Below are 13,019 nucleotides of genomic sequence, written 5' to 3'. Positions count from 1 at the left end.
AAACAGCTTAACCCTTTCAATATCATTTATCCATTCCAAGCAGCCTGTTTCAAATGTCTTTTCCCATTTGAACATAGATATGTTTTGACCAGCACATACAGCTTCCTTCCTTTCTTGCTTCCAATTTCAAGCAGTGGAAAAAAGGCTTTATGGCATAAATAATGCACTGAGCTGTTTTCTTGAATGGGTGTGTGCTTGCAACCAAGATGACTAAGACTAAAAAGAGGAAATACTCCCTCAAATATTTCCATTTACTTCTTTAAAAAAAAAAACAACTGGGAAAGTTGATTCTTTGGGACAAGTTTAGACTCTGACTGCAGGATGTAATTTTAACAAAATTTCTAGTAGGCTAGTGTTTGTGTTTATTCTTGCCACAGCATTCTGCATTGTGTTGCCTTCTAGTTTCTCCATGATTTTAGACCAGTTCCAATTTGCTATTTCCTTAAAGCAATGCTTCTCAGATCTGGGTAAATGATCCAAAATTGGGTAAAAGTGCTTTTTCTTTGGATAATGACACATGAACCCTGTTTAATGGCTTTGAAGAGCAATGACTGAACTTAGGTCAAGCAGTCAGTGCAAAATGTTATTTGAAGAAAAATAGAACTGTTTGCAGCCTTTCTAGTTAACAATTCAGGAGGGATATCCTATGGTAGCTGGGGACACTGTGATGCACTTACCGGTACTTCTTTTTTCAAGCACCTGCATGTGTGAAGTAAGATTTTCCACTCTTGCCTTCATAAAGAACACAAAAAGAAACTGTTTGCTGAACCCTGAAAATGGTTTTCGGAAATGAAGGAAACACATTTTGGGAAACACTGCTTTAAAGTTTTTAAATATTTGCTTCACAGATTTGCTCCAAGTGAATGAACCACAGACATATTCAGGCCCATTGGTAAGAGAAAAGGCCTGAAGCTGTGAAGCTTTTGTGTTAAGCCCTCTAAAGTTATCTTGTTTTGCTTGTTTCTAAAGCAACCAACAGATCAAATTCCTTCAGAAAAGATGAAGAAAAAAAGCTTGATGGTTATTTTTTTTAAAAAAAAAAATTGGGGTAGAGGGCCAAGGGAAATTGCTGCTATCAAAGAATATGCTAACGAAAGTCAGCAAGCAGTCAGGATACTAGCTGTTTGCTACTCACCAGTGCCCTTGAAAAGAGAGGGAGCTTCCTTTTTTTTTTTTTTTTGCAAATTTGCACTCCCTTTTCAAAATGACATGCATGTGGGAGAAGGCTATTGAAACCCGTAAGCCTGAACACATTCCTGTTGTTTCCTTTGTATATTGTATAAAAAGGCCAATACTTTGCTATATGCTAGAGAGACAGAAGACAAAATGTTCAACAAATGATATTCCATTGCTTTGGTAATCTTAGAGTCTAATATTGGTATTACTAAATTCAGCAGAAGGACCCTGAATAATGCAATAGTGGGTATTGTCTTGATTACACTTCAGGCAACTAAAATATCCTACTTGTCAGAATATTTTGGCTGCATCACTATGTACTGTACACCGGAAGATTTTATTATATAAACTTCTGCGAGTTATTCAGAATTGTGGGGGCCTAGTAATTTAATAAATATAGCAATAACTAGAGATCTCACCCAGCAGGGTACCTGAACAGCTGTAAGTCTTCCTGCAAGTAATTGAGCCATATTCTGGACTGCTGCGATTTCCAGATTAATGATACATATACTCTTTTTTTATAAGAGACAGTAATGTGTATGGATCTTTTCTGGTGCCAAGACCTGCCAAGTACAGTGAATGGAGTGGCAGATCAATAGTACAGGAAATGATTGAAGTTGCTTTCCCTCAAGACAGTTTAGGACAGGGCTATCAAACTCGTGGCCCACAGGTCGGATGTGTCATGTGCTGACTCCACCTCCGCCCGGTTTAGCGAAGGGGAAAAAAGTCCCAATATGTCACATGACACCGCCGTGAGGACACAGGTTTGATATCCCTGGTTTAGGATATAGATCTGAGGCTATCAGATATCTGAACAAAGGAGGAGAGGGCAGGGACAATTGGAAAGGAGGGCAAAGGGGGTGAGCAGGAGCACCCTCTAAGTGTTTAACTTCCTTAGCTTCTGCAACAAAAATTACATGAAAAATGTTTCACATTTTTAAAATATTCTTGCCTAGGGGTTTTTTTTTTATTAATTTTTTTCCTTTTGTATTTTGTATTTTAATCTTTTGGAATAAAATAAAAAAAAAATTGCAAAAAGAAAATTATATGAAAAATTGTCACCACCACTACTCAGCACCACAACTTAGGTCTACATGTATATGAAATTACTTTTTCCACCATCAGAAAGACTGGTTTTCCGATGGCAGGAATGTGCTAGAATCAGTTATGGTAGGAAGTAAAAGCATTCAGTCTCTAACCGATTAAGGTCTTGTCAATTTCAAGCAGAAAGAACTGACCCTGAGGATTCTAATCAACTAATTAAGGGCAGGGAATTGAATAATGTCAGCCCTGAAGGCCATCTTTTCTTTTGGATCTTCAGGGCTGCCACAATTAGTCTGTGGGAAACTGGGGGGGGGGGGTTGTATGGAGTTGGTAGAAGTATTTAGCCATAACAGCATTCTTTTCTCTGATAGTCAAGGCTATTCAGCCTGCACTTGGAGTGGCGTGACTGGGAGGCATCTCCAGTTGGGATGGTGGATTGATTGGACCATGTGATGGACATGTGGGTTCAGGGGAAAGGACTTTGACTTTCCTTTGGATGGGGAAAACCTGGGAGCTTTCAGATTTGGGTTTTCCCAGATGTGCCAATATGACATCTCTAATAAAATGGAACTTTGAGGAACTTTTGGCCTTGGAGTCTTTATTGGTTGGGGTTGTTACTTGGAACCCTGACAGTTAACTTGCACTTACTAGGGAAGTAGTGTTGCTCAGGGAGTGATAGCTTGCAGCGCCTTAAAATATTTGATTTTAAATAAATTCTTCTAGAATCCTAGATCATGTCCAAATTAACTATAAATATTTAGTTACAGAATATGGAATTCATTTACTGCATTGACTGACAGAATTGCAAAAGCTTGCTCCTGGGTGCATGCTCCTTTAAAATAAAATAAAAAATTAAATGCACTATTTGAAAACAGAACACAAATTCCAATGTGCTTTACTGAAATGAAACAATACCCAGGAATGACAACTTATACATTTCTTTTACTTTAAATGACCACGGAGCTTCACAAGCTCAACTTCTGAAAATATTCCAGTATAATTATCATACTATTGTACTATAAGCAAGACGGTCTAATCTGAAAGATGGTGGCTTGATTAGGAATGCTTCTTTTTATGATTAAGCTGAAATGTTAATATATACATTTATTTAATTGGACATCTGTTTCTCTTGGTGAAGAAAGAATACCATATGTTCTACCTTTCTCCAAAATCATGCAACATAGTTTACATTTGAATGTATTGCCAGATATAATATTTTTTGTTCACTTTTAAGGAGCTGCAATAAAAGGGTGTTTTAGGTTGGGGCATATGAAGACTTGCAATAGAATAATAGAAATAGAAATACAAGTGGAGTGGAGTGGAGTGGAGTGGAGTGGAGTGGAGTGGAGTGGAGTGGAATGGAATGGAATGGAATGGAATGGAATGGAATGGAATGGAATAGAATAGAATAGAATAGAATAGAATAGAATAGAATAGAATAGAATAGAATAGAATAGAATAGAATAGAATAGAACAGAACAGAACAGAACAGAACAGAACAGAACAGAATAGTTGGAAGGGACTTGGAGGTCTTCTAGTCCAACCCCCTGCTTAGGCAGGAAACTCTACACCACTTCAGACAAATGGTTATCTAATCTCTTCTTAAAAACTTGCAGTATTGGAGCATTTAAAACTTTTGGAGGCAAGTTATTCCACTGATTAATTGTTCTAACTGTCTAAGAAATTTCTCCTTGGTTCTAAGTTTGTCCTCTCCTTGATTAGTTTCCATCCATTGCTTCTTGTTTTACCCTCAGATGCTTTGGAGAATAGTTTGACTCCCTCTTCTTTATGGCAACCCTTGAGATATTGGAACATTGCTATCATGTCTCCCCTAGTCCTTCTTTTCATAAGACTAGACATATGGAGTTCCAGCAACTGTTCTTTATACGTTTTATCGTCGAGTCCCCTAATCATCTTTGTTGCTCTTCTCTGCACTCTTTCTAGAGTCTCAACATCTTTATTATATCATGGCGATCAAAATTGGATGCAGTATTCCAAGTGCGGCCTTACCAAGGCATTACAAAGTGGCATTTAACACTTCACAGGATGCTGATTCTATCCCTCTATATATGCAGTCTAGAACTGTGTTGGCTTTTTTGGCAGTTGCAGCACACTGCTGCCTCATATCTAAATAGTTGTCCACTAGGACTCCAAGATCCCTCTCACAGTTACTACTATTGAGCAAGGTACCACATATACAGTACCTGTGCATTTTGTTTTTATTGCCTAAATGTAGAACCTTACTTTTTTCTCCATTGAATTTCATTTTGTTAGATAGCACCCAATGTTCAAGTCTGTCAAGATCCTTCTGTATCTTGAGCCTATCTTCCGGAGTGTTGGCTATTCCTGCCAGCTTGGTGTCGTCTGCAAATTTGATGAGTTCTCTATATATCTCCAAATCATTGATGAAGATGTTGAAGAGTACTGGACCTAATACAGAGCCCTGGAGGACCCCACTGCATACCTCCCTCCATGTAGATGCTGTTCCATTGAGGACTACACGTTGAGTGTGGTTGGTCATCCAGTTACGAATCTATCTGGTAGTGATGCTGTCTCAAGTAGTAGGTTATGGTCTACTTTGTCAAATGCCTTACTGAAGTCAATGTAAATTATATTGCCAGCATTCCTCTGGTCCACTAGTTTTGTCACTTTGTCAAAGAATGCAATAAGATTAGTCTGGCATGATTCTGTTTTTTAAAAACCCATGTTGACTTTTGATTAGTACTTTGTTTGCTTCTAGGTGTTCGCTGATTCATTGCTTGATTATCTTTTCCAGAATCTTCCCTGGTATTGAGGTCAGGCTAATTGGTCTGTAGTTTTCTGGATCTATTTTTTTTCCTTTTTTTAATATGGGAACTACATCAGCTCTTTTCCAGTCCTCTGGCAGTTCCCCGGTGCTCCAGGATCCTTGAAAGATATAGTTCAATGGTTCTGAGATCACATCTGCCAGTTCTTTCAGAATCTTGGGGTGTAAGTCATTTGGTCTTGGTGATTTGTACTTGGGTAGACAGGTGCTCACCATTTTCTTCCCTATTTTAACTTGTGTTTCTAATCTGTTTTTTGTGGTGCTGTTTTTGATAGGTTGAACTGTTTTTTCCCTTTGTACTAGTACTAGTCCAGTGAGATGATAATAAGTAGACAAAATCTGTTTACTCTTGTCTCTCTTATTGATATAGTACTTAGCACAACTTTGGTCTGTAACCATAACTCAAATACAATTCTTTCTGTTTTGGCACTATTTATTTTCTAATTATCTAGGAGATAATGCAAAGTGTGAAAATGGTGTGAAAATAAGCCACTTTATATGTAAGAGGTCACTTGCAAAACAGCAGATTTTCTGCTTCTTTAACAGCATTTTGCAAATAAAAGGTTGCTTTTTGGCAAAGAATCTCCCAAGTCTCTTTGCTGTCAGCTTTGTAAATCAGAGGAAATGCAAACTCTGAGCTTCTGCTAAGCTGGTGGAGATTAGTGGAGCTCAACATTTACTTCCCAGTTTTTAGATGATGAACAATCCATTTAGATGAGCTGCCAAACTGCCTGTGTGTATTCTGCAAATATGAAGTAGGTTTTGCCTTCAGGGTATTTGCACAACTCACACAGCCATCTCTGGAACCTTGGCATGACAGGCATTGCCAATTTTGTTCCTTGGCAACATCTGAAGGAAATTCCTTTCCCCTCCTTTTGCTCATCGCTGCAGTATAAGGCCTAAAATTATGGGAAGTCCTCCATGTACGAGTGTAATAGCTATTGCCCTTTATGATCATAAGTTATGGTGGACATGAAAGCAAGCGCCCATATGATCACCTTGCTTAATGACCAAAATCCCTTATCTTGTTAAGTGACTTGCGGGTTGTTAAGCAGATCACAGGATGCCTGGGGAGGAAGAGGCCCTGAGAGCTATGCACAGACCCAGGCTCGTGCTCAGCACCTTCCCAGGTCACATGTGGTCTGCCCTGGGCCTCCCCCACCTCGAGATACCTTGTAGTTTGCCTCCGGCAATGCTGAGTCCCACATGTTTGGGCCTCCTTCCCCCTTCATGCCTCGGACCACTTGCCTCTTTCAAAAATTGTGTTCAGGAAGGAGAAGCAGCTGATCTGCCACACAGCCTTCCTATACGGAGGCCACATGGTATTGTCCTGGAAGCGACCTTAATTGTTGCGATCTGAGAATTGCTACCTCTCCTAAAATGGTGGCCACTTCTGGGATGACACCATGTGGCCTCCATATAGGATGATTACATGGGAAATCTGCCAGTTCTCCTTTCTTAAGGTGATCCTCGGAAAAAATATGTAAAACGAGACATGATGAGGGAGTTGGGTGGTAGGGATGGGGGTGGTGTGGGAAGCAGGGCCAAGGCCTGGGGGAATCCAACTGGGCAGGAGGTAGGCCCAAGGGATCCAGAAGATAGGATGGGGGGAAGTTGGGGGGATGAGGGGAAGTTGGGAGACCGCTGCAGCGATCCTGCAATCAGTCATAAAAGCAGGTGGATTACCAATTACCTACATTTTGTTCATGTGACTACAGGGATGTTGTGGTGGCTGTAACTTTGGGTGCAAGTCATTAGTCTCTTAGGAAATTAAAACAGTCGCTAAATAAATGGATATAAATCAAGGACTACCTCTACAGCATTTGATTGCAATAATACACGTTAATAGGCTTACAAAATAAGATAAAAGTCAAAGAAAAATAATTATCCCAGAAAAATAGCAGAAAGCAGAAAACAAAAAAAAAATTACAAACAGCTTAATTATAAATTTAGAGTATCACTTTGAAACTTGGAAGAAAAGCAGAATGATATTCTCAAACAATAATATGTGAATGCCTTTGAGTCAATTTTTGACTCCCGGTGACTAATCCATGCAGTTTTCTTGGCCAGATTGCCTGCTTCCTACTGCTGAGTGAGTGACTGGTCCAAGGTCACTCAATTGGCTTCCTGTCTAAGGGAGGACTAGAATTCACAATCTCCTGGCTTCTAGCCTGATGCCTTAACTACTACACCAACCTGGTTCTCTTAAATATTAATAGATCAGTCAATAAAACAGAGCTTGCTTTCATAGCAATTGGCATACTGGGCGGGGGGGGTGTTTACCAATAAAATATGACTTCTCCATTGATAAAATTTATAATATATTTCATAGCATGTAATAAAGAGAGGCAAAATTGCCAATGATAAACAATAATAAACAATAAACTATTGCAAAATTCTGAAAAGCTTGAACATATAATTTATTTTCATTTACAAGCTGTCTGAATACAGATATATATTTAAAAATGAAAGTTGATGAAATATCTTTGCCATGCCTGATTATAGCAAGTATGATTTAATTTAACCTTATAATGAAAAATGTCAGTCTTCAACTGTTCAAACTTAGTAGTATCTTATGCTACTGCAGTATTTGTATAAGTATTGCTATAAGAATCCTTCTTTGTTATTCTTTCATTACAAGGCTTATAACTTCATTACAGGTAATCCTCAACTTACATCAGTTCATTTAATGACCATTCAAAGTTACAACGGCACTAAAAAAAGGGACTTATCACAGTTTATAGGATTTATGATAATGGTCATATGATCAAAATTCAGATGCTTGACAAGTGGTTCATATGTATGATGGCTGCAGTGTCCTGGGGTCATGTGATCAACTTTTGTGACCACCTGAGAAGCAAAGTCAATGGGGAAGCCAGATTCACTTAACAACTGTGTTACGTAAAAAATGCAATGATTCACTTAACAACTGGGGCAAGAAAAATCGTAAAATGAGCCAAGCTCACTTAACAAATGTTTCACTTAGCAACATAAATTTGGGGCTCAATTGTGGCCGTAACTCGAGGACTACCTGTATAAGGCTATTTCCCAGTGTGCATATACATGAGATACAGTGGTGGGTTACTACTGGTTCGGTCCGGATCTTGCGAACCGGTAGTAACAGCGGCAGGAGGCTCCACCCACCCACCCGGACATCATCACGGATGCTCTGCGCATGCACAGAAGCTTCACATGTGCAGAAGTGCCATGCGCAAGTGAGAGAGCGCGCTCCTGTTGCGAACCAGTAGCGAAGGTAAATTGAACCCACCCCTGATGAGATACACATAGTTATGAATATATTAAGTTCATGCATGTGTTCTGTTTTTATATTCATTTCTAAACATTGTGAATGTAGTTGTAAACAAGTACAGGCAAGTATCGCAAATAGTTCTTTAGGCAGACTTAAAGGTTTGGACCAGGGAAGTTATTTTGTTTCAAGTTAGACTGTTTGTCCAACATCATCTCTACTCTGAATGATTGTTAAATCACTTATCCGGATTTCGGATATCTTTCCCCAAAAAACTGCTCCCCATTTCCTGGTCTCTCTCCTCAGCAAAAAGATTGACCATTCTAGAAAGGAAATGTGGTTTAGGGATCAAGTTTACACTTTTCCTCCTACTGGAACTCATGTTACTTCACAACAACATGGAAAAATAGTTAAATTTTAAAAGTCTTCTAGAGCAGTGGTTCTCAACCTGTGGGTCTGAACCCCTTTGGGGTCAAACGACCCTTTCACAGGGGTCACCTAAGACCATCCGAAAACACATATTTTCAATAGTCTTAGAAATAATTTTATGGTTGGGGGTCACCACATGAGGAACTGTATTAAAGGGTCGCGGCATTAGGAAGGTTGAGACCCACTGTTCTAGAGGCTTGATTAATCTGATTAACCTGTAAATAACAAATTTAATTGCAATTCCTACAGTCTTCTGCCTGTCTGAATTATGGGCTCTGCAGTGCCTTTTAAGGCTACACCAGTATTTCTCAACTTTGACAAGTATAGGATTGTGGATTTCAGCTCCCAGAATTCTTCAGCTGAATTCTTGGAGTTGAAGTCCACATATCTTAAAAGTTGCTAAGTTGAGAGACGCTGGGAAAGTCGAAAGAGCGTCTCGGAAGGGAACAATAACGAACCAACCACAAAGGTGACGCTGCCAGAACAAAAGCAAGGAAGTCGTCAGGGCTTTTGCTTTTATTTATTTATTTATTGAATATTTTTTTTTTAAATTTTTACTCTTAATCCCATTTATTGGGGAAGGAAACCGGCTGGGAAAGGCTGACGTCTCGCCTTTTCCTTAAAAAACAAAACGAAGCTCTTGAGTGCAGAAGAGCGAAAGCGTTTGGCCGCTGCTTTTTTTCCCCCTCCGATCCAGTCAGAGCAGCAGGCCGAGCTCTTGAAGGGGTGCCAGACCATCCCTTTTCCACCCTAACCGCCTTTCCTTTTCCGTGGGAGGAAAACAAACCCCGATCCAGCTGGCTGGACTCCAAGGCCTTCAGTTGCAAGCCCAGATCCGTCGACCGAAAGGAGGAGTGGCGTGTCTGGGCCAATGGCCAGCAAGGAGGACAGGCGTCTCTTCCGCGTTTACCCTGGGCTCTGCGGCATGATAGGAAAGGCTTCTCTGTTTTAGCCCCTCAGGCCAGAAAACGCTACTGCTGCTGCTACTATAGATGGACTCGTAGAGCGCCGGGGACTTTGGGGTTAAGAGGGTTGAGAAAGGCTTGGAGGGAGACACAGCCTTGGCTCTTGGCTTTACGACTAGGTGATAAGGCGTCTTCCAATGCAACATTTCAGCCTCACTTGCACAGGCAGGAAGGGAACGCCTCATTGCTTTCCACACTCTTGTCAGTCACGATTGTTTTGATTATTCCCTGAAATTAGAAGAAACGGGTCCACCAAATCTGGACTTCCAGAATCCGGATGGCTACTAGATAGTAACAAAGAATTGTTACCCTGTTCATCTGGAAGGAAGTCCACTGTATTCCCTGGATTTTCAGGGTTGCCATGTAGAACCTGCCCTTTTCCAAAAGACCATTGCTTAATCTGGTGCCTTTTGACTGAGTTGTGTCCATCTGCAATACTCCCACTTTAGGGTGGTCAGTCCTGGAAGAATTCCAATTCAAGGGTTAATAGACATAACATGACTTTGTAGTAAGAGTTTTAGGATGAATTGATAGCCCAAAGAGAACTGAAGTTAACCTGCTGGAGAATGGGCAGATCATAAATGCTAGAGTGAAAAATCAGTATGCTTTCAAAACAATTCCTTGCTAAAATGGAGCATAGATCAATCAATTTTTGGAGCAACACATTGATTTTGAGACAATAACCTTCCAATTATGCAACAGAAAGCAATATGTTCTGACTGTGTCTCTGGATATTCACAGCAAGCATGCCCTGAAAAAAGGAAGTAACATTTTTATTTTTGCTATTGGTAGCACTTTTTCTACCCTCAGTGACTCTCAATTTTACGCGTGAAAAGGTAAAGAGCAAAACTAATATGCTGAATTGTAGAGGATGTGGTTTTTTTGCCCAGTTGCCTTTGGCAACATTTTCTTCATTTATATAATTCAGTGTGTTCAAGAAAGGTATCTTCTGCTAGGTAGCACTAGCATAGTAAATGCTGCTTTGCAATTGAGCAATCTCTGTAGAGGTGGCAATATCTGGAATTTTTAAGAAGGCTGCTGAAGGGCATCGGATATAGGGCAGTGAAAATGCTTATGGTGTGTTGCATGATACTAAGATCAGTGTTGTACCCTTTCTTTTGGGGCTATTTTAAGACAAGCAGCTGCTATTTGGGCTGCTTTTCTTGCACTATCTTGACTCAGTCCTGCTCAATATCGCCATCTGTAGATGAAAGTGTGCATGTAGTATCACACAGCCCAGATGTGCCTACACTAGCCTTTCACCTTTAGAGGTGCCAAAATTTTACTGCCAAAATTCTCAGCTATGGCAGAATGGCTAGCTGTAAAGTCTGTTACAGTGCTGACACATTTAGAGGACATCAAGTTGTGGGATGCTAAAGTCCATGGAATAAATACATATTTTGAATCATTTATTGTGCTCAGTATCAGTAAATAAGTAATACTTTCTATTCAAGGTATTGGTCATTATCTATAAGGTTACCTATATGGCATAGGGCCTGATAACTAAACCACCTGTCTCCTGCAGTATCTGTCCAGCTGATCAAATCTAGCAGGGTTAGTGCACTCCAGGTTCCTTCAGTTCAACAAGGCCATCTATCAGGACCCCAGAAGTATGCCTTCAATGAAGCAGCACCTGCCCTGTGGCATGAGTTCCCTTAGAGATTTAAGTGGCCCACACCCTGCCAATGTTTCAAAGGGCCCTGAAGATCTGGCTTTTTGCCCAGCCCTTTGGCAAAGGTGATTGAAGCCGTGTTTAGATTATGGGGTTTGTTTTCTCTCTTGGTTCCCATCCAGTTTTGTCATCTTTATTTACTTTTATTGTTTTCTTGTTTTGTAGTGTCTTTAACAATGTGTAAATCACCTGGCATCACTGAGAGTCAGGTGGCCTAGTCTGTACACTTATTAAATTAAGAGGAGAAGGAAGAGGAAGATTTGCATGTTAAACTGAGGGCCTCATAATGATTTCTTTGACTTAGCATGTATAAAAATATACTAGCCCACATAGAATTTTACGATTCTTTTATGAATTAAAAAGAAATACAAAACAACAATAATTGCATGGATCAGGCATGGATGGGAATTAAAATATAGTAAAATGCTACAAAACAAGGCAAACCCTTGAGTTTTCCAGTGTTCAAGACACTGGTGCAAAGAACACCGCTATCACAAAAAAATAAGACACAGGAAGCTTGTAGGACAGGGGTGTCAAACTGACAGCCCAGGGACTGGATGTATCACGCACGGGTCATGCCCACCCCAGTTCCACAATAGGAAAAACGGCACAATCTTGTAACGGCAACGTGACGCTATGAATTTGACATCCGTGTTTCTGGGCAAAGGATGATGTCTTGGATCATGTGACCAGGAGAGGGAATTAAAGAACGGCAGTCTCCAACATTCTGAGCTGCTGCCCAACTACTACTCCCATTGGACAAATTATTTTAGATTTTATTTTTCTTGCAGTTCTGCTTCTTCTGTCAGTTTCTTCCCCACCACCAAATTTCATTACTTCTGCTAGTTTGGGGGACTTATCCAGCTGACAGATACACTGATGGACAGAGTCCTAAATCCCTTTACGTATTTTCCCAACATTTTTTAGGGTTAGAAAGATGAAGGGTTATAAAAAAAAACCAGGAAAATTCTACAAGCAACCTCAAACAATAAAGCCTGTTGTATTCGCTTGACACTTTGCTATAGTTAATTGACTATGGATTACTCAATTCCATTGTCACTGAACTATAACCACATTGTCTGGGTTTGCATAACATGCGAAGTTTGTGGTTGGAACTGTTTAATGTATTAGCCAACAGAGTAGATATTGCAAGCATTCATATCTACCATTCCAGGACAATGAACCAATCGTTGATTCCCATTTCTAAAAACAATGATTGACAGCAACTAGATTTGTCTCTTGCCTTTAGCAAAACACATGGATTTCCAAACAAGAAAGAGAACAGCAATAAAGACAACCATCTTTGCATTAGCAAAGCCAACCAGAGTTTTATTTTTGGGAAATGAATTAGCCCCAAAATCCATTGAAGCCAACTTGTTCAGCATTACTGGCTGGGAGAAATAAAATCCTAAAACTTTTCTTAATTCCATCTTTTTGTACTGTCATATTTCCTTTCCCCCTGAATTGTGCTGGTAGAATAAAAGAAGCTAACATGGTCAGTGTAGTAACAAGATGGATAATTTTCTAAGAACTATCAATTTGTAAGAAGCTTGCATGACCCAATGGTCTGCAACCTAAGTTACCAAGCAGTCCTGAAGTAGGAGTAAAAATGAAGATACGATATATTGTCATGTACGTTAAAGAATTTGGGTAAGAAATATCAGTGCCTATTTTCTGGGC

This window comes from Pantherophis guttatus, chromosome 2 (genome assembly GCF_059756535.1).
Source record: "Pantherophis guttatus breed Tessera chromosome 2, ASM5975653v1, whole genome shotgun sequence".
NCBI lineage: Eukaryota > Metazoa > Chordata > Lepidosauria > Squamata > Colubridae > Pantherophis > Pantherophis guttatus.
The sequence above is the reverse complement of the archived record's forward strand: the minus strand, read 5'-3'. Positions refer to the sequence as shown.